General features: G+C 37.6%; 1 protein-coding gene and 1 long non-coding RNA gene across 3 annotated transcripts in view; one reads left to right on the top strand and one right to left on the bottom strand.

Moving 5' to 3' along the window:
- The window catches only part of LOC119625689 (uncharacterized), a 381,097-nt gene that overhangs the window by 261,049 nt on the left and 95,711 nt on the right, over positions 1–24,337 (top strand). The window contains exon 7 of the long non-coding RNA XR_012090503.1: positions 21,306–21,370. This is a non-coding gene — a long non-coding RNA (uncharacterized lncRNA). The remainder of the gene's footprint in view (positions 1–21,305; positions 21,371–24,337) is intronic.
- MDFIC2 (MyoD family inhibitor domain containing 2) overlaps positions 1–24,337 on the bottom strand; it is a 112,191-nt gene that overhangs the window by 68,986 nt on the left and 18,868 nt on the right. The window lies entirely within an intron of this gene.

Raw genomic sequence — 24,337 nt, 5'->3', positions numbered from 1 at the left:
CTCTCTCTTTATGTTTGTCTTTCCTTTACATCTTTGAGCATATAAAACAGATTTATAATAGTTGTTATGATACCCTTGACTATAAATTCTGTATTTGCTATTAATAGTTCTGTTTTTAACCAACTGATTTTTCCTTCTGGTTATGGATCATATTTTCCTGCTTCTTCTTTGTTTAGTAATTTTTATTGTATGCTGGGTATTGTAAATTTTATGTTATTGAGTACTGGCTTAAAAAATATTCTTTTAAGTGTATTTGACTTTGTTCTGTGACAATTGTGATCAATATAATTCTTTTCTATTTTATTTTAAAACTCTTTTAGGGTAGGTCTATAGTAATATTTACTCTAGAGCTAATTTAGCCCTTCTAGGGTGTGATCCTTCTGAAGCTGTGACCCTGAATGCTACTATATTCACAGAGGTTTCTCCTCTTGGGTTGTTGGGAATTCAAGTAATTTTCAGCCCTGAATGATCTCTGGAAAACATTTGGTTGACAGATCTCTAGTAGTTGTTCTTTCCCAGAAAGTTTGTCGTGCCTAGCCTCATAGGGTTTCACTTCACACATATAGATGGTATTCAGCAAAAGACTCAAGGGAGCCCTACGCAAATTTATAAAATATTTATCTCCATAGCTCCCTTCTCTTGGGTTCTCTGCCCTACAAATTTCTAACCTCTCTGCCTCCCCAAATTTCACCTTGCCTTTTCTTCAACTCAGTAACATTGCCTAGCTCCATCTGGGTTCCCATTGCTATAATCACAGTCCAGAAATTACTCCTAGGCAGAAGGTCTGCGCGATGGTAGAACTCACTTTTTTTCCTTTCTCTCAGGGATCACAATCCTGCAATTGCTGTTGTCCGGTATCTAAAATGGTTGTTGAATACATTATTTCTAGTTCTTTAGGTGTTAACAGCAGAAGGATGATTCAGGCTCTCCTACTCTGTCATGACTGGAAGCAGTTACCTTTACTATGAATTATCATTATGTTATAAATTCTATAATCATCTTGTGGCCAGCACAGTCACGTTGCATTTAATATTTTTGCAGAAAGCATACTTTTTAAATGATTACAAAACATACATGTTTAAAATGTAGCATACATTTTGCATTTCTTCATTTTAAAATACATACGGATGGTGTAAATAAAAATGGCAATGGCAATGACTTGAGCATCTCTTGACCTTAAAAAGGCCTTCGTATTATCTGCTATCTCTCTAGTTAAGTATACTTTTGCAATTTTCCATAATGCAGGCATTTATCATCTTTACATATTTAGAAATCTGCTCTTGTTTAGTCTTCTAACAGTGGATTTATTTTTGGAGGGCTAACACGGCAACAAGGATCATCCAATGGATGTCTAAGAACTGAATATCAGTTTGCTAATTTACAGATCACAAGGATCAATGTGCCTGAGTCCACATGACCAGCATATTCTCTCCCTGTTAGAGAATAACCACGAGAATTTGTTGGTGAGCATGGACTTTGAACAAAGTGAGTTGGGTGAGTCAAACAGTTGCTGGCATCAGGCCATACACTAAGTCACTCATCTAATCAACAAATATTTACTGAGCACTTAAAATATGCCATTTGCTTTGCTAAAGATTCACTTTGCTAAACACAGTGAACATGGCAGATGCAGTTCCATAATAACAGAATTCTTGGACAAATATTAAACAGGGAATCATAGCAGTGTGATGAATCTCATGACAGGAAAATACAGGAAGCTATGGAAACTCTTGGGTACGTGTGGGGGGACATTGGGGATGTATTAGTCTGTTCTCACACTGCTAATAAAGACGTACCCTAGACTGGGTAATTTATACAGTAAAGAGGTTTAATTGACTCACAGTTCCACATGGCTGGCGAGGCCTCACAATCATGGTGGAAGGTGAATGAGGAGCAAAGTCACGTCTCACATGGTGGCAGCAAGAGAGGGTGTGCAGGGGAACTCCCCTTTATAAAATTATCAGATGTCGTGAGACTTATTCACTATCACAAGAACAGCACAGGAAAGACCCGCCCCCATGATTCAGTTACCTCCCACGGGTCCCTCCAGTGACATGTGGGAATTATGGGAGCTACAACTCAAGATGGAATTTGGGTGGGGAAACAGCCAAATCATATCGGGGGAGAATGTAAAGTAGGTTAGTGTTCATGTAAGGGTCTCTGGATAAGTCATATTTAAGTGGAGATATAGGGGATTGAAAATAATTATCCAGGTGAAGAAGGGAGAAAAAACTAACCTAGTGAGATATTCTCCAAAGGGTGATATTCTTTTCACTAATGGAATGCAAAAGCAGGAAAGGCATCAATTTTGGAGCAAATGTAAAGGAAGATGGAGATTGCAGAGAAGGCAGGAAATCTCTTGATTTTAGGATGTGATGACCACCACCCCAACCCACCCCACCGTGCTCCATGCAACCTCCATACTCCCTGCACACACACTCACACTAACACACAAGTTCATGAACGAACCTTCCCAGCCATCTCAGGACTTTTAGGGTGGGGTTGCGTTATCAAGGTGCTTCATTAATATTTTTTCAAACTGATTGGCAAAGGTAAGCAGATAAGGGACATTTTCTCCATGTGTTTTGCACCTTACCAAATGTATTAGTCCATTCTCACACTGTTGTAAAGAACTGCCCAAGACTGGGTAATTTACAAAGAAAAGAGATTTAATTGACTACAGTTCAGCATGGCTGGGGAAGCCTCAGGAAACTTATAATCATCATGGGAGGCACCTCTTCACAGGGTGCCAGGAGAGAGAATGAGTGCCAACAGGGGAAATGCCAGACGCTTATAAAACCATCAGATCTCAAGTGAGACTTACTCACTGTCAGGAGGGCAGCATAGGGGAAGCTGCCCCCATGATCCAATTACCTCCACCTCGTCTCTCTTGTGACACATGGAAATTATGGAGATTACAGTTTAACATGAGATTTAGGTAGGGACACAAAGCCTAATCATATCACCAAATTAGTTTGCTTATTCAGAAAAGAGAATGTGAAATCTCTTTGTCTTTCCAACCAAGTTTATTGAACCAGTCTCTCACACTATTTTGGTTACTATATCTTTTTCTTCAGTTTAGTAGCCTTAAGCAGAATGTTGCTTTATTAGAAATAATTACAAACATTTCTGTCTTTTTATTGAAGGAGGAACTTATTTTTAGCTATGTATTTTTGTGAGTTGATTTATCTATTGTGACTTATATTTAATTCTGCACTTCTAATGTCAAATTTTTAATTTATATAGTTCAACACGGTTTTGACTAAACTGTAATCATTATTAAATATAAACATTTTAGGGCAACTGTAACTGCTTTGCTTCTCTACTTATCATAAAGATATATATTTTTATATTATATTATTATTTATTTATTTAGAGACAGGGTCTCATTTCTGTCACCCAGGCTGGAGAGCAGGGGCACAATCATGGCTCACTGCAGCCTGGATCCCCTAGGCTCACGTGATCCAGAGTCCTGCCTCAGCCTCCCGAGTAGCTGGGACTACAGGCGCCCACTACCACGCCCAGCTGATTTTTTGTAATTTTTTTAGTAGAGACGAGGTTTCGCCGTGTTAGCCAGGATGGTCTCGATCTCCTGACCTCGTGATCCGCCCGCCTCGGCCTCCCAAAGCGCTAGGATTACAGGCGGGAGCCACCGCGCCCAGCCTAAAATAACATTTTATTTTATTGCAGCTTCACAGTAAACGATTTAAGATAAAGGGTCTTCAGTGGGTGAGAGTGAAGTTGTTTTTAGGAAACAAGTTTTGTTAAATAAAAAATGGAAATTCAATATGAGTCCTAATGTATCCAGATAACTTTTTGAAAAGTGGACTTGAAAATTTGAGTCAAGGGCCCAATTTCCTTTCCTTTTCTTCCCTTCCCCTTCCCTTCCTTTCCTTTTCTCCTTTCCTTTCTCCTTTCCTTTCCTTTCTCCTCCCCTTTCTCCTCCCCTTTCTCCTCCCTTTTCTCCTGCCCCACCCTCTTTTTTCTTCTTCTGCAATATTTAAGGACTTGGTTCACTGCAAAATTGGGCGGAAGGTGCAGAGATATCGCATATACTCCTGCCCCCACGCATGCACGGCGACCTTATTATCAAAACTGCCCGGCCGCAGTATTATTAAAACTACAGGCGCAGTAGCTCACACCTGTAATCCCAGCACTTTGGAAGGCCATGGCAGGCGAATTGCCTGAGCGCAGGAGTTCGCGACCAGCCTGGGCAACACGGAGAAACACTGTCTCTACTAAAACACAAAAAATTAGGTAGGCGTGGTTGTGTGCACCTGTAGTCCCAGCTACTTGGGAGGCTGAAGCAGGAGAATCACTTGAACCCGGGAGGCGGAGGTGGCAGTGAGCCGAGATCGCGTCACTGCACTCCAGCCTGGGTGACAGAGCAAGACTCCCTCTTAAAAAAAAAAAAAAAAAAAAAAAAAAAAAAAAAAAAAAAAAAAAAAAAAAAAAAGATCCTCACCAGAATGTTGCATTTGTTATAGTTGATAAACTTGCACTGACACATCATCACTCCAAGGCCATAGTTCACATTTGGGTTCACTATGGGTTTGGACAAATGTATATTGACATGTAGCTTTCTTTGTCAAACCAATAAATTTTCAGTATCTCTCTTCTTTTGTTTTTGCAGCTAATTTTTAAAAGCTTCTCTTTAAAATCTATTGATTTTGGCAACTGCTTTAGAGAAATACTTCAATGAAGTATCTACTTTATATCTGATTATTTGCTTCATAAATATTTTCCTTCATTTACAAAATAATCAAACTATTCTTACTAAATATTTTGTATCAATACATTTATAAAATCTCAATTCATAAGAATTATTTTTTCTGGAGCACATGTTATGTATGGCCACTATTAATCATTGACAATGGAAGCAATTAAAATTTAGTGCTCTCCTTTGAGCCAGGAAAAATCTTAACCTTCTTGTATATTACAAAGGTTAAATAAAAAAATAAATAGAAAAAATTGTGTTGTGATAAGATATATTATTGTCCCTTTATCAGCCTATCAAAAGTTAAAAAAATATACATATATAAAGAATAAAGAGTGGAATAATAATATTTACAAGGCTGACATATCAGATAAATAGGTATTAATTTTAATCATCTGTGGAATATATTTATTTGGAATATCCACACTCAATACTCACAAAAATTAATAATTATCAATTACAGGCTAGGTCATAAAAAGAAATAAATTCCAAAAAGCAGTGTTAAATTAAGTGTAGCCTAAAGCTGACTTGTTATACATTTCACATTCGAGCTAAAGGTTTCTATGAATATACTGAACTGTAACCTATCTGGATACATAAACACCATGTAACCTACGTAGGTCGCAATCCCTGAGTTTTGGCCAATCAAAGGCAGTCAACTGTTCTAACCAAGTAAGGCAAATGCTGAACTCTAGTCAATCTGGCTGTTTCTGTAACTCACTTCCATTTTCTGTATATCATTTTCTTTTTTCTGTCCATAAATATTCTTTGACCATGAAGCAGGTTTGGAGTCTCTCTGAACCAATTTTGGGTCAGGGGCTGCCCAATTCATGACATTTTCTTTGTTCAATTAAAGTCTGTTAATTTAATTTGTCTAAGGTTTTTGTTTTAACAGCAGAATATGTACTAGCTATATTTAATATAGTGGCAAAAAACTAGGAATTAATGACAAAACTGTTTTAAAAAATACCTAGTCTATCGAACTTTTAAATATTATTCTCCAAATTGCTAAAAAGGCAAAGAAGAAATTTAAACAAAATTACATCTCATTTAGAAAACAAAGGCCGTGATAACACTAAATATCCAAACTTAAGGAAGGAGTCAAATATAAACTTAGAAAAATTACTATTCTTAAGTGACAATAACTGAAATAAATATTCATCTCAAGAAATTTGAAAAAGAAAATGATCCTTAAATAAAGAAAAGGAAGGGAAAACAGATCGAGAAAAAGAACTGGACAAGAATACAGTGATAAATAAATCCATGAGTTTATTTTTTCTTCAGGTAATGAAGATCAGCAAAAATACAATGTTGAAGAAATCCAATGATGCCAGCCACAGCATTATGCACATAAATTTGAAATGTTTGATTATTTTGAAATTTGGAATATGTAGACAAGTAGAATAGACTAACAACTTTGAAAAAAAGTGGTGAAAGTCTCAATGATCAGTTGGTTTTACAAATGAGTTCTTTCAAGTTTCTAAGGTACAGCAAATGCCACCATATTACAAAATATTTCAAAGCATGAGAAATAAATAAAAACAGCTTCCAAAAATAGTTGTATAAAGAGCATATGACCCCGATCCCTAAACTAATATTAAATTTTTTTAAAAAGAAAAGAAAAACACAGACCAAACACATATAAATTACAAGATCTGTTTAAGCGCTAAGTTTTGTGTTTCATTCACTTGTTGACAGTGGCTACCTCTCATTATTGTCAGTACTGGGGTACTTTAATTACCGAAACTTTCTCAAGTACGTACATACATGGCCACTTTCTTAGTCTGAGTTCAGTGTTTGCAGAAGGTTGGCTGGAATTTCACAGTTGGCCAGTGTTTTCTCTATGTATATACATGAGTGAGTGACTTCCTGGGATGGATTTTTAGTATATTAAAATTTTATTTTTAAAATACACCATGGAATACTATGCAACCATAAAAAGGACGAGTTCATGTCCTTTGCTGGGACATCGATGAAGCTGGAAACCATCATTCTCAGCAAACTAACACAGGAACCAAAAACCAAAAACACACGTTCTCACTCCTAAGTGGCAGTTGAACAATTAGAACGCATGGACACAGGGAGGGGAACATCATACACTGGGCCCTGCCAGGGGATGGAGGTCTAGGGGAGGGATAGCATTTGGAGAAATACCTAATGTAGATGATGGGTTGATGGGTGCAGCAAACCGCCATGGCACATGTATACCTATGTAACAAACCTGCACGTTCTGCACATGTATCCCAGAACTTAAAGTAGAATAATAAAAAAGAAATACTGAGAATAAAGAAAAACAATAAATTAAATAATAGGCCATTTTTCAAAGCTGGGAAGTTGTTTATACTAAATTGGTGCAAAAGTCATTGTGGTTTTTGCCATTTAAAAGTATGGCAAAAGCAGCAATGACTTTTGCACCAACCTAATTATCTTCAGAATCTGTTATTTATCATTGATCTACTTTAGGGTTTGCAAACTCAAAATGACCAGGACTAGGTAGGTATGTAAATCATTGAAAGGACCTGGTAGGAAGCAGAGTAAACTGGAGAGCATTATGCACAAATAAACTGTGTGGTGGCTAATCACCTCCGGCTCACTGGAACCATTTGGGATGCAGATTCAGTATCATCAAATTTGTTCTTCAGAGAAGCCAGAAGTCTGGAATTTCTACGATAAATTTTTGATTTTTAAATGTTAATTTACTTAACTGTTTAATGAACATCACCCTGGCCTTGCAAATGTTGAGCAAATTTGACTCATAGGCCACCAGTTGGCAAATTCTGGTTGATCCATTACTTTCATCTTATAGCCAAAACAACAGACCCAGGCAAGTGACTGACTCATGTAAGGAGGTCTCTGGAGTTAGGGGTACAGCAGAGCCTTGAATCTGAGCATCTGAAAGAATGAAAATGTAGCACTAAATCACAGTGGCCAAAATTGCTATGGCTCACACTTCTTCCTTTTTTTCCAGACGAGTCTTGCTCTGTCACCTAAGCCGGAGTGGAATGGCATGATCTTGGCTCACTGCAACCTCCACCTCCCAGGTTCAAGTGATTCTCTCGCCTCAGCCTCCCAAATGGCTAGGATTACAAGCACCTGCCATCATGCCTAGCAAATTTTTGTATTTTTGTAGAGACAGGGTTTCACCATGTTGACCAGGTTGATCTTGAACTCCTAACTTCAGGTGATCCACTAGCCTCAGCCTCCCAAACTGCTGGGATTACAGGCGTGAGCCACGGTGGCTGGCTATGGCTTACACTTTTTAAGGAAATAACAACAATCCCTAAATATCACATGCCAAGAGTTGCTCAGCACATTTATTTTGTCCTAAGTATATGTAATGTACATACAATAAAATGTACCCATTCCAAATGCATAGTGGGGGTTTGACAAAAGGGCACACCATCACAATTAAAATGAAAAATATTTCTATCTCCCCAAGATGCTCCTTTACACTCCTTTGCAATCATCACACCCTTACCAGCCAGCCCCAGGCAACCACTTTCTGCTACTATAGATTACATTTGCCTTTTCTAGGATTTCATACACTATGTACTCTTTTGTGTCTGGCTTCTTTCGCTCCATATAATGCTTTTGAGATTCATCCGTGTTGTTGAGTTCATTCATTTGCAATGCTTGGGCATAATCCACTGTATGAATAAACCACAATTTGTTTATCTGTTCTCCTCTGATGGATGTTTGGATGTTTCCTGTTTTTAGGTAATATGAATAAAGCTGCTATAAACATTCCCGTGCAGGTCTTTATGTGGACATATGTTTTTATTTCTCTTGGGTAAATACCTAGGAGTAGAATTGCCCAGTCAAATGGCAAGTGCATGTTTAACTTTATAAAAAACTGTTCAGCATATTTTGAATTTTGAGTTTAGATAGAATACATTGCATTGCTGGAATGTACAAACACTAGTATCCTTCCTCTAATTTCCCCATACTTTCCTCCAGGTTCCCATTGGAAAGGATAAATGAATATTGCTTGTTTCACAAAGTTAGAATTTTCTTTCGGCAAGACTTTGGGAAGGAAAGGAAATAAAAAAGAGACCAGAGGAAATCACTGAAACAAAATTCTAAGGAGACCGCTAGCAACTAACATTCTGCAAAAACTCTGAGGAGTCATTTATGGCCCTGTGTATTCTAATTGGCATCCTTTAGGCCTCAGTCCAGGTCAAATCACTTCCTCTGTTATCACTCCACCTCCAAATATCCTCCTCACCGTCCTGCCTACCTGTTGTCAAGGGAAGTCCAGCCAGTGACCCAAGTTTTGTCTGGGAAAGGCTGCCGTACAAGGAAGATGAATACAATCCTAAAAGGACTGACAAACCTAAGATTCATCCCGGTGATCACTGAGACTTGAAAGGTATGCATGAGGTTTCATGCAGACGTGAATGTTTGTCCCCAGAGATGGAATAGCAAGTGTGCTAAGCCCAGTGAGTTCATTAAATCTTAGTCGACTCAACAATTTCTCTGAAGACTACTCTAAAGAAAATATGTGTTTATATAGTACTTATCACCTCTTTTTTTCTTCATAAAAATGAGATGCTAAGACCTTTAATCCAAAGGGAAGTCTTAAAAGCTTCAGGATGAGATCACAGAATTGTTTCTCTCCAGGAGTTTTTGGGATCATTGCCATCACCCAGGAGATCGTCCAGAAAAATCCTCCCTAAAACAGTAAACTCCAGATAATACAGTTATATCACCTAATTGGGAAAAGGTCAAACCTAGTGAAACACTTGAGCTATGAGGACATTAAAAAAAAGAAATGCAGGTCTTGTATTTGGTTTATAAGAGCATTTTGACAGTATCAAAGGAGAAAAAGGCAAGGTACAGATGGACTTGGCACACACTTGCTGCCATTCCGCAGGCCTGTGCCAATGGCAGGCATTACTAATCAATCCCAGTTTTTAAAGAGTAGCTTTTTCAGATTTTCAGATTTGTTTAGCAGTCAAATGTAGAAAGAGGTTCAGAATTTCCTTTATTTTTCTGGTGTTTTTTTTTTTTTCCTCCAAGGCAGAATCTCACTCTATTGCCTACGCTGGAGTGCAGTGGCACAATTGTGGCTTATTGAAGCCTCAAACTCCTGGGCTCAAGTCATTCTCCCTCCTTGGCCCCCAGAGCAACCACAGGCAGGCACCAGTGAACCCAACCCAGAATTTTCTTTTTGATGCTAAAATTTATTGGCTGCTCTCAAAACAAAGATGCCATTATTAATATTATAAATAAAAATAAGAAATTAAGCCTCCGTGTGTGTGTGTTTGTGTGTGTGTGCCTGGGCTAAAGAAATACCTTTAGAAAATAATGTGAAATTATGGTTTCATACATACGTGTGGGGGATGGGGGATGTGAGTGTTTGTGTGTGTGTAGAGAAAGACAGTTGATATTTTTAAATAATCTCAGGTAGTTAAACCAGGAAACTCAAATTTTAATATTTTGGAGCTTTCGATTGCATATACATTATCACTTATGGAAATGAAACAAGGTTTAGAATCATCATATTTGACAAAATAAGCTTAATTATCTTGAAATATGGAATGAGTATGTGACAGAAATGAGCACTGATATATAATTTTTTAATGACATTGTTCATCAACTTAGCGTTACAAGATATATTTGAAAAGTGTTTTTCTTCAAATAATTGTTAAGTTCACTGAAGAACTTAGTAAGAAACTTCCAAATTGAACAGAAAACCAAACACTGCATGTTCTCACTTATAAGTGGGAGCTGAACAATGAGAACACATGGACACAGGGTGGGAAACAACACACACTGGGACCTGTTGGGGATGGAGTGGTGGGGAGGGAGAGCATCAGGATAAATAGCTAACGCCTGCGGGGCTTAATACCTAGGTGATGGATTGTTAGGCGCAGCCAATCACCATGGCACACGTTCACCTATGTAACAAACCTGCACATCCTGCACATGTACGTTGGAACTTAAAATAAATATAAAAATATTTTAAAAAGGAAACTTCCAAATTGAATACGTATTAAGGAATATTATAAAAACTACTAGATATTGCTAGTGATGTAACTTTAAAACCCAAATGTCCTATTCTTTCTGTAAACTCTGGATTTGTTCTGTTAAAGAACTTTACCAGTTTGTCAAAATGAGTTATATAAAAAGGGGAAATAAAATCTATTACTGTTTGAAACTATTTATCTGTGAGAATAAAGATTCTCGGTACCTTGTCTCTCAAAGGAAACTACAGAAATTCAAAGGAAACCACCACTTCACGTGATATAAGCCTGCAGCTGTTATTTATAACCTCCAAACAGAAGTTGTTGTAGTCACCATTCTCACTGACTTTATAGTCATTTAAATATTAGAATTTTAACTTACAAAAAAGTTAATAAACTATTGCCTGTTTTATGTATTATGCTTCTGAATAGTATTCATGATGATTAAGAATAATCTTAATTATTCTTAATATTTTTAATAATTATTCTTAATTATTACAGGTGCAGTGACTTACACCTGTCATCTCAGCACTTTGGCAGGCTGAGGTAGGAGGATCACTTGAGCCCAGCCCGGGCAACATAGTAAGACCTCATCTCTTCAGAAAATAAAAATAAAATCAGTTGGGTGTGGTGGCATGTGCTTGTAGTCCCAGCTACTTGGGAGGCTGAGGTGGGAGGATCGTTTGAGCCCAGGAGGTCAAGGCTGCACTGAGCTGTGATCATGACACTGCATTCCAGAGCCTAGGGGATAAAGCAAGACCCTGTCTCAAAAAAAAAAAAAAAAAGAAAACAGGGAATACAGTCCTTGGCACTGCACTGCTATGTTTAAATCCTGGACTTGTCACTCATTAGCTCTGTGACTTGGGCAAGTCATTTACTCAACCTCCCATGCCTCAGCTTCCTCATCTGTTCATCATAGATAATAATACTTACCTTAAAGGGTTGTTGAAAGGATTAAATAAATTGTGAAGTACAATTAAATAAGTTGAGAAGTACTTTGAGAAGTTTATAGCATATAATAAGTGCTATATGAGGACCTGGTAAATAAATTTCATTTAAAATAAGAACTTTTCTGCTAAAATATGCTAAAACTCAAATTGTACCCTGTGTTTAATTAGGCAATAATTACTTAAAATCAGACTGCTCATTGTTGATGCAAATCATGGTAACTAATCAGCTTTGATTAATATTCTTAATCAAAATAAATGGAATTACCCATGATTTTATTCTCCCACAATAAACTTTTAAAAATATTTTGATGAAGAACATTTCAAACTTAAAAAAAAATGTATATATATTCTCTTTAACAAAAATACAATTATAATTAAGATAATAAGATAATATAACTTATGTGGACAGGAGTTTTGCCAGTTTTTTTCTTGCTGAATTCCAATGTCTAGAATAATGTTTGGTATATAGCAGGTGTTCAATAAATATTTGTTCAGTGAAAAATACTTTCTTTTAGTACAATTTTTCACTCAGTGTATTTAAAGCTATTTTAAAAGCATTAAATATTATTCTTCTAATTTTGCATACTGTCATTTTAAATAACTGCATATTATTCCACCTTATGAACATGCTTTCTTCATCCACTTTCCTACTTCTGGAAATGTGTGCTAATTCTATTGTCTTATGATTATAAATAAACATTGCAACAAATACCCATAACAAATCTTTTGCATATGCCTCTCATTAATTTTTTAGGATAATATCTAGAAGTGGCTGGCCAATGAATTATATGAACTTTTAAGAACTATGATTCACTCAGTGTTTATTTATTTAGTAAATATTTATCAAATATCTAATCTGTGCTTTGTGTTAGACACCTACCTGAGGATACCATGGTGGATTTGCCTTCATTTGCTTTCTAATAATCTAATGTAGAGGTCGATAAACTGTGACCCATGGTCTATGTATGGCCTACTGCATTGTTTTTGCAAGTCAAGTTTTGTTGGAACACAGTCGTGCTCATTAATTTATGTATTATCTGTGTTGTCACACCATAATGGCAGAATTGAATAGTTGTGACAAAGACGACATGACCCACAAAGCCAAAAATATTTACTATCTGCCCCAACACAGAAAAAAATTGACAAATCCTTCAAAATAGATTGCAGTTTTGTCAAATGACACTCCAGAAAGTTTATGTTCTCAACCGTAATCAATGAGAAATCCTCACATTAATAAGGTAAACATGCCTTGGTTTTTCACTGGATTTTTAAAATTATTTCTTAAGGAACTCTTCATACACACATAATTTTTAGCATGGCATTCATGAATAATTATCAAATTTGAAATGAGTGAAATCAGAATTATTGAGATTTATTTTCAATGAGACTTGAGAAACATTGGCTGAGTCTGTGTGATTAGCTGAGACCTCAGTAGTTTTATCAAACTTTCCTGATATGTTCCTAAGGACTGAGAAGGGTGAAACAATGAACAGAGCCCTTATCTCCAGCTGCCTGGAAATACAATACAAAAAATACTGGAATTGTTGAAAGTGATAGTATATCATTTTACATATGAAATCCATTTTGTTTTTTCTGAAACTAACCAACAATACCTTAATGACTTATGTAAATGGAAATATCTGTTATTTGACTTTTTTTCCCCAGCACTGGCCTCACACAGGCATGCTAATGATTATTTGTCAAAGTCACACTGTTTGCTTACAAGGTATGAAGGCTTTTTAGACACTATAATGACGGCTCTTGATTCACTTGATAATATTTAGAATAAGCCATAAAAGCTGATCTCTGAACGAACAGACCGCTTTTATTGGCTTTTAGTGCTATTACTGCTGTCATAAGTGGAAAATTGGCCTAATGCAAGCAATACTGCTGTGTCATACTGCAAAACTGCTACTTGGTTTTATGGTTTATTTCTTCTAATGAAAGTATGGTCAAGTATGGGGAGGATCCCACCACCTCTTGAGCTTCAGAGCATGATGCCACCCCAGTCTAAGATTCACTTAAGAAACAGGGAGGGACCAGGCGCGGTGGCTCACGCCTGTAATCCCAGCACTTTGGGAGGCCGAGACAGGCGGATCATGAGGTCAGGAGATCAAGACCATCCTGGCTAACACGATGAAACCCCGTCTCTACTAAAAACACAAAAAAATTAGCTGGGCGTGGTGGCAGGCGCCTGTAGTCCCAGCTACTTGGGAGGCTGAGGCAGGAGAATGGCGTGAACCTGGGAGATGGAGCTTGCAGTGACCCGAGATCACGCCACTGCACTCCAGCCTAGGTGACAGAGCAGGACTATCTCAAAAAAAAAAAAAAAAGAACAGGGAGGGATGTGCTTGAGGATGTGTGGGAACTTGCTTAATACCGCAGGTGCATACCCATTTTTTGTATAAATGGTTGTTGAGATCTACGTGCCAGGTACAGGAGATAAAAGGGCAAGACAGATCCGATTAAGATGGAACTCAGTCTTATCAGAGGAAGATGATTGAGCGCCTACTGGCCAGATTTCATTAGCCCTCTCAATGTTTTAAATTTTTGTTGAGATACAACTTACATAAAATAAAGTGTGCAAATCTTAAGTATATACATTGATCAATTTTTACAAATGTGTACACCTATCTAACCACCACCCCGAGACAAAAAACATTTCAGCACCATAGACAGCTCTCATCACCCCCTCCAAGTCAGCAGCACCTTTGCCCCCAACTTCTTCTATTACTATTATTTTGCCTGTTCTTACCATAAATGGGCTCATAGTGTATATTCTTTTATTTATATCTAACTTTATTTGTCCAACATTTTATCTGAAAGATTCATTTACATTTTTGTGTGTACCAGTAGTTCAAAAATTGCTTTGTAGTACTCCATGCCAGGACCACACATGTGTATGTACCCAACCTATGGTTGAGGGACATTTAGGCTGTTCCCAGCAGTTGGATATTATGACTAAAGCTGAGTTGAACATTTTTTGGTGGACATAAACACTGGGGAAGAAGCCCAGAAATAGAAATAGTTGTAGAATGGGAAGACTTCTAGCCATAGGCGAATACTGCTTAGCAGTTTTCCAGAATGGTCCCAATTTATACATCCATCAACAGTGTATGAGAGTTCCAGTTACTCTGTGCTGTTGTCAGCATTTGGTGTTTTCAGGTGCAATATTATTTTAATAGATTTGAATGCCTTTATTGACTACCTGGCTCTAGAATATGTCTTTTCTGTACAATTGAGCCTGTATGATGAATATACTGGGCATATCCAACCTGGTTGGAACCCAGGTCTTGAAATCAGAGACATCTAGGTTGGTGCTCTGTTTCTACTAAGTATTAACTAGGAGACCTTAACAAAGTCACTTATGCTCCTATGCCTCAGATTCTTCTTCTATAAAGGATAGCAAGCCACCTCAAACCAAAGGGTTGTTGTAAAAACAAATGAAATAACAATTGTAATGTAGAGAGCTAGTGTTTGACATGTGTCTGTGAATAGTTCAGTGAATAGTTCCTTTCTCCTTTTCATAGTGGTCTAGGTGGTCAAGGAAAACAGTGAAGTTGCTCTGAGAAAATCCATCTGTATGTAGATGCCTACCAGTTTCTAATTTTCTCCCTTGTCAAGCTTTCTCCCTTTCCTAACGTCTTCTCATTTGCCCAAGCCTGACTTCCAAATGACATACTAGATAGATTCTTTCCTCTGCTTCACTCACTACATGCAATCATGACAACAATAAGTGTCATTCCATATTTTTATTTAGCAAGTGCTATGTGCCAAACACTGTGATAAATGCTTTGCACGTAGTGTTTCACAAGAACCCTGCAAAGTACATATTATTATTTTCATTTTACAGATGGTAAGAAACCAAGACTCTGAGAGATCAAACAAATCATCCTTGATCACATATGGAGTGGGTCATAGAGCTAAGATTTGAAACCAAATAAGTTCGATTCCAATGGTCATTTGATTAACTACAAGTCTGTATATCACACTCATCAGAAAGACCTCTGGACTTTATCTCCTTCACATCTCTGAGTACATTGTCATTTTCACTTCATCCCCTGTACCACATACAAATCTTGTGCACCTTCTCAGGTTTCCTCGACTACTTTCTTCTTGCCAAATGTGTCACCCCATCATCACCTTTCCTGGCACTCTTGGTGAGCTCCCAGTCCAGACGGAATCTGGATTGAAGGCTCAGATTTGCATGACTCTCTTGCACCACATGCTGAGTCCTATTTGCATTAAGTAACTCCTACATTTCTGCATTTACAGATGCAAACACACACCCTGGGGTGTGGAATCAGGCTTCCTAAGTAGTTGCCAAGGAGCTGGATGGCATAAATGCTTTTCCTCTTTTCCTTCCATGGGCTGTTCTGGGGCATGGCTTCTCCTTGCATATCTTCTGGAGAAGTCTCTTGGGCTGCACAACTACACCTGCCAACCCACCTGCTGTGTCACTTCTTTGTTCTTTGTCAAATGGTGGCCAGAATAAGAAGACATCATATTGCTTGAGATCCTGTCTTTGTTCCATTACTGTATTTGTTTTTTAAGGTTGCTGTAACAAAGTACAACCTTGGTGGCTTAAAAATCTCTGAGTTCTTAAGGCCAGAAGTGTGAAGTCAGGTTCACTGGAGCAAAATCAAGGTGTCAGCAAGGCTGCACTCCCTCTGGAGCCTCTCACAGATAGTCTATTTTTTGCCTCTTCCAGCTTCTGGGGCTGCCAGCATTTCCTCACTTGTGACTGCTGCACTCCAATCTCTGTCCCCATGGTTGCATCATCATATCTTCTTCTGTGTGTGTCAAATCTCCCTCCTCCTCTCTCTTAAAAACATGTTTGTGGTTCAATTTAGGTGGCACTCATGTGATCCACGTAATCTCCCCATGTCAGGATCCTTAACTCAATCACATCTACAAAGCCCCTTTTTCCTTATGAGGTAATATTTACAGGTTCCAGGAATCAGGACCCGACATTTTGAGTGGCCATTACTCAACCTCCTACACTTACCTTATTTCTTCACCCTTACCACCCTAGGCATGCAACTCTCAAACGAGGCATCAATACTTTCACCCTTGCCTCGAGTCCTGCTTTCTAGAGGAGCTGAGCTGAAGCATTATCTTTACTTTTATCTGTATTGAATGTTGGGACTCAGAAAATGATATCCTAAAATGAAGGCCTCAGAAGCAGCCTCAGAAGCAAAGGTTCTTCCCTGCCCTCCTGTCTCTCAGTCTCATTCTTCTCTGAGGCTAGCCATAGAAACTAGAATACCTCTTCCCCAAGGCAGGTCTCCAAAGTCAGCCATAAAACCTAAAAACATTACTCTTACTTTTGCCCCGCCTTTCTGTGTAAAAACCAGCCATAGAGACATGATCTGACCTACCTCGTTTGACTGTAGGTCATGAAACCCCATCCCAGACAGAGTACTGCCCCACACCCAGAAGAAGGGGATGCTGCGCAGAAAGTCCAAGAAGAATCTAAACAGACAGGCCTTGCTGGGTTTCCCCACTCAGTCTATTAGCATTAGATCATACCCTTTTTGTGTGATCATATGTCTACACAGCCGTACATAGTTTGTTAAACCTATGTATAAAAAGTGACAATTTCCCTTGTATCTTTGGGTCTTCATGCTGAAGGATCTCATGTACATGTTAGTAAATTTTGTGTGCCTTTTCTCCTATTAATCAGCCTTTTGTGAATTGATTTTTCAAGGATGTTTCAGAGGGTAAAGAGGAAATTTTCTCCTGGCCTCTACAATTTTGGTGTAGTTGTCAGGATGCCAGAAGGATCATACTAAAGTTCACTTCTGATCGTGTCACTCCTTTGCATAAATTTCTTCAAGGTAACCTCCCCAGATTTGTGTCAATGCTCTAACTTCTTGGTTTACAGGAAGACATTCAAGGACCTCCTGATCTTATCCATTCTCTCTCAGACTTCATTATTTGACTCTCCTCTGTCTAATGGGTAAGACCATAAGCTTCAGAATTAAACCCTGTTTTCTAGAATTCTGTCTTTACCATTTTCTAGCTGAGTAATCTTGAACAGGCCATTTAGTTTCTTTGGTTCTCTGACATGCATTTTTCCTTAAAGTCTCTTTAATAGTAATGGAGGTGATCAAATGAGATGATATAAGTGTATAGCACAGGGTAAAATCTCAAAACAAACAAACTGTTCTAGTTATGTCAAATCATACACAGGAATCGAAATGTCTGATATTTTATGTCTTTCAGTATTTATGCATGATGGTTCTTCTCCCTGAGGAATCCTCACCATCATTGCTTTTTGCCCCACCTCAAGTGAACTCCTTCTGGTCTTTGGAATTCAGATAGAGAATCCCATTCTCTTCAAAGTTTTCCCTGATTCCGGTAGTTCAACATTCTTGCACATATGAATCATAAGTGCACCTTGTTTACAATGCAAATTCTTTAGCCTCAGCCACAGAAATTCTACTTCATCACACCTTGGGTGAGGCCCATGAAATCTTCAGTTTTAAAAAGCATCTTGGGTAATTTTTGATTGTACAGTAACACCCTGTATACTGCACAAAGCTAGTCCTGGCTTAGGATGGAAGACCACCTGGACAGACACATTACCAGAACACAAGGGGTTCGGTCTAGGTCCCTTTGCTTGCTGCATAGAAAGCCAATCACTGAGACAAGAACTGCCAGGGAAGAAGGCTTTTTTATTCAGGTGTTTCAGCTGGGGAAATGGGTTGGGGAACCGGAATCTGTTACCGAACAGATTGCTCCCATCTCCTGGGATGCAGTAACCAAAAAAGCCTTCTTTCCTGGCAGTATTTGCTGTCTCAGGAATTGGCTTTCTGTGCAGTGAGCAATGGGACCTAGAAGGAACTCCTGTTGTTTCAGTAACAGACACACCACTTAAGAAGATGTACCCACCACGTGGAATCTGATGTGCTCCCCTATCAAATGCTAACGTGTCTTAACCCTACCACTTAAACTTTGTAAATCAGATCATGTTACTTACAGAAGCTAATGATTTTCCCTATCTCTCAAATTGAAATTTAAAGTCATATCATGGCCTGCAAGACCTGCTATGATTGGGCCCTGAGCCTCTGGTCTTAGCTCTTATCACTCAGCCTGGTTCATTCTATTTTGTTGGCTTTGAACATGCCTAGCATTCCCCTGAATCAGGAACTTTGCACTTGCTATTTTCTATGCTGGAAAGCTTTTCCTTCTAGATCTAAACATGGTTCTTGCCCTCATTTCATTCTGCTTCTGCCAAGATGCTGCCAAATCAGAGAGACCTTCCTCAACTACCCTATCTATGCGCTTCCTGCTTATTTGTCACCAGTCATACTACACGCTTGTTAGTTTACTTATTGATTCCTGTTCCTGACTAAAATACAAATATCTATGACTGTTCGGTTTGTTCCTTATGAAGGATGCCCATAGCAGTGCCTGGAAAAGAGAGGTATAAATATTTGTAGAATTCATGAATCTGCCAACATTCTCTCCCCAGAATGAAATAGTAAAAGGGATGATAAAAAATGAATCTTATAACCACTGAGTGTCCAGGCAGGCCTGTCACTCAGAATAAGAAAAATGTGGAGCAGGAGACTGAAAAAAACAGTTGATTACATCTTAATCATCAAGACGTTGAGGCTAGTGACTCAGGAACCTCAGTATGATTCTCTCTACCAATAGATCTTGGGTATATTAATAATAAAGTTAAAAAAATGCATTTATCTCGGCATCAACAGCAGCACTAGGTGGTTGTGGGCTTAAGCAGTCCTGTGACAGGAGATGATGTGAATCCCAGCTTCATCAGGAATGAAGGCACTGAAATAGATTTGTAGGAGCCTTGTAAACTCATGCAGTCCTCTGATTGATTGCTTTTTGGTTGGTCTGTGTTTTCAATGCACTGTGCCTTGCAGATAGTAAATGCTCAGTAGTGGCTGAAGGAATAGGGCCTGGACTTTGCAGAACCTGAAACTGGATGGTTACTCTTCAGGCTGATGAATACTGAAATTCTTCCTGCACACTGTAGAATGGTTCAAAGAGCAAAGGCCTTAAAGAGAGGATTTGAATCCCACATACAGCATCATATCACTTTGAGAAGGTCAGTCTCAGAACTAGACAGAGTTGGGCTCAAATCACACATGTCAGCCTCCCCTAGCCTCTGTTATCTCATCTATACAATGAGCTTGGTTGTGTCTACCACCTACCTGGTTCTTGGGCAGATTAAAGGGATTCATACTGGGGTCAGGCTTTTGGAGCTATTACCACAATAACATTTGGGTTTGGATGATTGTATTTCAAAGGGCTTCAAGTTAGAATCTTGATTTCATACAGAGTAACAGAATAAAGAGTATGTAATGCTTATTTTTTGTTAAAAAAAAAAGAGAGAAGAAAAAGAAAAAGGCAAATATGGCCAAATGTTAACATCTGTTAAATCTGGATGGTGAGTACATAATGTATTTTTAAGAGAATGTGTAAAATGTCAAGAATCAAGTATTTAATATATGTGCTATTAATAAACTTAAGATTATTAACTATGCTTTACTTCTGATCCCTGATCTCTAGTTTTCCCACCACCCTTCTGTCATACAGAAGGGGTTTCCATGCCTTTGGGCAGCAGATGTATTGGCTTCTGGCTTTTTAAAATCCTGGAATGAACTTGGTTTTAAAGCTCAGTTTGAACGGTTTTCATGAGTGCAACTCTTAAAACTGTTACATCGTTCTAGTTAAAGTTTCATGAAAGCAAGCGTCATGGTGTATTTCATTTATAGGTTTTATCTAATTAGAGAGACTTAATGAATATTAACTACCAAGAAGTGTGTTAATAGCAATTTGGACAAGACCAAGAAACATGTACTTGCTCATCCCTATGATTTATTTCTGTAAACTGCTCTACAATTTTATAGAGTGAAGTTACCCTGGTTCCAAGTTGTAAACTAATAAAGTTTGCATTTGAGTTTTCATATTTCCAGCAAGACTCTATTAAACTTTCTAAAAACAAAAGCAAAAACAAAAAGAGAACCTCTGACTTTGAAGAATGACAAGAGATTGGAACCCATTTACTCACAATAGCAAAGATGTGGAATCAACCTGAATGCCCATCAGTGATAGACTGGATAAAGAAAATGTGGTACATATACACCATGGGATACTCTGCGGCTATAAAAAAGAATAAGATCATGCCCTTTGCAGGGACTGGATGGGGCCAGAGGACATCATCCTTAGAAACTAACGCAGGAACAGAAAACTAAACCCTGCAGGTTCTCGCTTATAAGTGGGAGCTAAACAATGAGAACACATGGCCACAGGGAGGGAAACAACACACACTGGGGCCTACTGGGTGGTGAAGGATAGAAGGACACAGAGGATCAGGGAAAATAACTAATGAGTACTAGTCTTAAAACCTGGGTCATGAAATAGTCTGTATAACAAATCCTCATGACACAAGTTTACCTATGTAACAAACTTGCACATGGACCCCTGAACTGAAAACAAAAGTTAAACAAAAAGGAGTAAATGTCATTGGTGTAACTGATTCATGTGCTTTTGAAGTTTCATTAACAATGTTACATGGGTTAAACTTAAATCACTGCAGTCCCAAATTACTTATTTTTTTACTAAGAAAAAGAATATTATTGAAAGCAGTTTTACCATAAAAAGTATTTTTCCCATATTTGCATGTTTAACATCCAGGGCCCTGGAGCCAGACTATCTGGGGTTTGAAATCAGCTCCTCTACCTACCAGGATTTGACCTCAGGCAAGTTATATTATTTAGGACTTTATTTTCTCACCTGTAAAATGGGAATAATAATAGCATATTGGTTTTTGAGACAATTTAGTGAATTCATACACATAACTGCTTAGGACAGTGTTATATATATACTGTTATCATTATGATTATAACTAATATATCATATTACTAATTTATCCAAGTAGAACTCTTAACTACCTTCTCCAGATGGACCTAGAATCTTGTATATAGCTCTGTTCTTCTACTTCTCACATTGTATTGTACTGTACTTTTTCTGTTTATTTGGTCTTATCTCTCATCACATTCTGAGATTCTCAGGAGAAGGGACAATATATAAAAACTTAGCACAGTGCTGGGAACGTCGGATCCACAAATGACAAACCCTTGGCTGTCACTTTCCCCTGTGGCTTCACTCATGACAGATTTGCTAGCTTTTTCCCACTCAGAATCCCCTTCAACACGGAACTCCTGTGAGTCACTGACAACAGATTAGAAACAGACAGCTCAAGATGACATGTCTTTTCTCCTCATGTAATAGATGCTCACTAAATTTTGAATAATACATTGTTGTTTTAATACTCTTCTTCCAAGATATGCTGTCTGGTGATCTTATCTTTGGCTTCCTGGAAGAAGGTAGGAGTCTCATATTTTCTGCTCTCTCATCTTTCGCCTCTTACTTAAATTGTATCCAATGTTTTGCAATGGTTCTCCTTTATTTCTCAGATTCATTCATTCATTAAGCATTACTATCATATACAAGACACGATGGTTTCAAAGCTGAATAAATAGTCTCTTCCTTCAAGAAGGTAAACATGATTATTGTATAAAGCTATTCCCTTATGAATACTTATGAATACTTCATGTATTTAAGTCTCTCCTGATATACTGGTAGCTCTGTGTCTCCCTTATAGTAGTGTGACACTGGACAAATTACTCCATGTCTCTGAATTCAAGCTTCCTTTTATGAATTGGAGATAATAATACCACATAGAGTTGTTGTACAGATTAAGTGATTAAATAATACATCTTGTGATTTTTACTCATTGATAACAATTATATTTATTTGATTTTTTTTTTAATATAGAGTATCTATTTATTAGAATGGAACCTCTGAGAGCCATTGCTATATATATCTTTTTGGTCTTGATATCTTCAGCTAAATCCACTATGCCTGACACATAGTAAACTCAATTGTTGTCACTTACTATTATTAAGCATGATAACACTAGTAATACTAGCAAAGGTCAATCAGGAAATAATCATAAAGATGAAGCTTGAATTCAAGCCATGTGGGTCTGACTCCTTTGGTTTGAGAGACATTAAAAAAGGATAGTTTATAATCTTGTAATTATTTTTTATGCCAAACGATTTTTTATCTATCTAGCTTTGGGATGAGTTTTCCTCTATGAAAAATAACTATTTAAACTCCCTAATGATTGATAAAAACAATTCATTTCCAAATGTTTTCTGTTTTATGATGTACAAATACTTAAAACTAGATCTTTGATCACACACACACATGCACACGCACACACACTGCAGATAAAGAAAAGAATTATTTTCTTTTTTCTCCTTTTTTTTTTTTTTTTTTTTTGAGACGGAGTCTCGTTCTGTTGCCCAGGCTGGCGGCTCCCTGCAAGCTCCGCCTCCCGGGTTCACGCCATTCTCCTGTCTCAGCCTCCCAAGTAGCTGGGACTACAGGGACCTGCCACTATGCCTGGCTAATTTTTTTGTATTTTTAGTAGAGACTGGATTTCACCGTGTTAGCCAGGATGGTCTCGATCTCCTGACCTCGTGATCCGCCCGTTTTGGCCTCCCAAAGTGCTGGGATTACAGGCGTGAGCCAGCGCGCCCGGCCAGAATTATTTTCTTTTCATGGTTACACAATGAAATTGTAATAAAAAATTGTCGTTATGTTCAAAACTTTTTCTTTGAAGGTAGAATCACCTTGATAGAAATACTATATAATGAACTTTCAATAATAGCCTTAGAATATTTATGATTCAAAATTAACAAGAAAAACATACATACAATTAATTAATAACAATTTAAATGTTTCATCTTTTCAGAATAAATAAAGACTATTTGTAGGTAGTACAGTGCAGGACTTTGATTTCTGTGCTTTAAAGCAAAAAAAAAAAAAAAAAAGTTAGCATATTATATGATGAAAAGAAAGAAAATTTGGCGTTTGCCAACTGCTGCTCTCCCTCCAGCTTTTTAGATTTCTGGAAGTATTCAGCTCCCATCAGTTCAATTCCTTAATACTGTCTGTCATGTAAGTCTAGTGAAGCCTACAGACTCCTTTTAGAATAATGTTCTTAAATGCATAAAATAAAGTACATAGTATTACAAAGAAAAACAATTACATGCAATTATCAAAATATATAAAAAAACTGTGACATAGATGTATATGTGCATCCTTATCAATACATTACATAAGACTTAGAAGTGGAATAACTAATTTGGGAATGAGAGCCAAGGATACTTTCTAATATCAGCAACAATAGAAATGAAATAGATATGAAAATAATCTTTGATTTCTATTAGCGACAAAATCACAGACGACGCTGATCCTACTATTGTGATGCTGCCTATATTTCTGATTGAAGGAAATTTTAAATTTTAGTTAGAGGTTGTGAAAAGAAAACATCTGTGCCTTACTTGGGTGCCACAGTGATATAAAATGGTGTTAGCTTGGTTTTTGCCACCAAATAAGACATTTTTTTGTAGGCCTGTTCCTTTCCTTCCCATTTTCTCTTTCCAGAAAATCATTCTATTTCCCTAGAAGTAACAGGATTTTTAAAATTGCATTAATATTCTTCTAGATGGTCTTAAGAAAAAAAAAAAATAACAATGAGTATCTGAACCTTACTGAAAGGAAAGGAAAAAGGCCTTAGGAGCCTGGTTATATTTATTAATCGGTAGAATCAACTTACCACTTTCAATTTCATCACTTTGTTTATTTTTGTGTTA

The sequence above is a fragment of the Chlorocebus sabaeus genome, chromosome 22, assembly GCF_047675955.1.
Source record: "Chlorocebus sabaeus isolate Y175 chromosome 22, mChlSab1.0.hap1, whole genome shotgun sequence".
Taxonomy (NCBI): domain Eukaryota; kingdom Metazoa; phylum Chordata; class Mammalia; order Primates; family Cercopithecidae; genus Chlorocebus; species Chlorocebus sabaeus.
The sequence above is the reverse complement of the archived record's forward strand: the minus strand, read 5'-3'. Positions and strand labels throughout refer to the sequence as shown.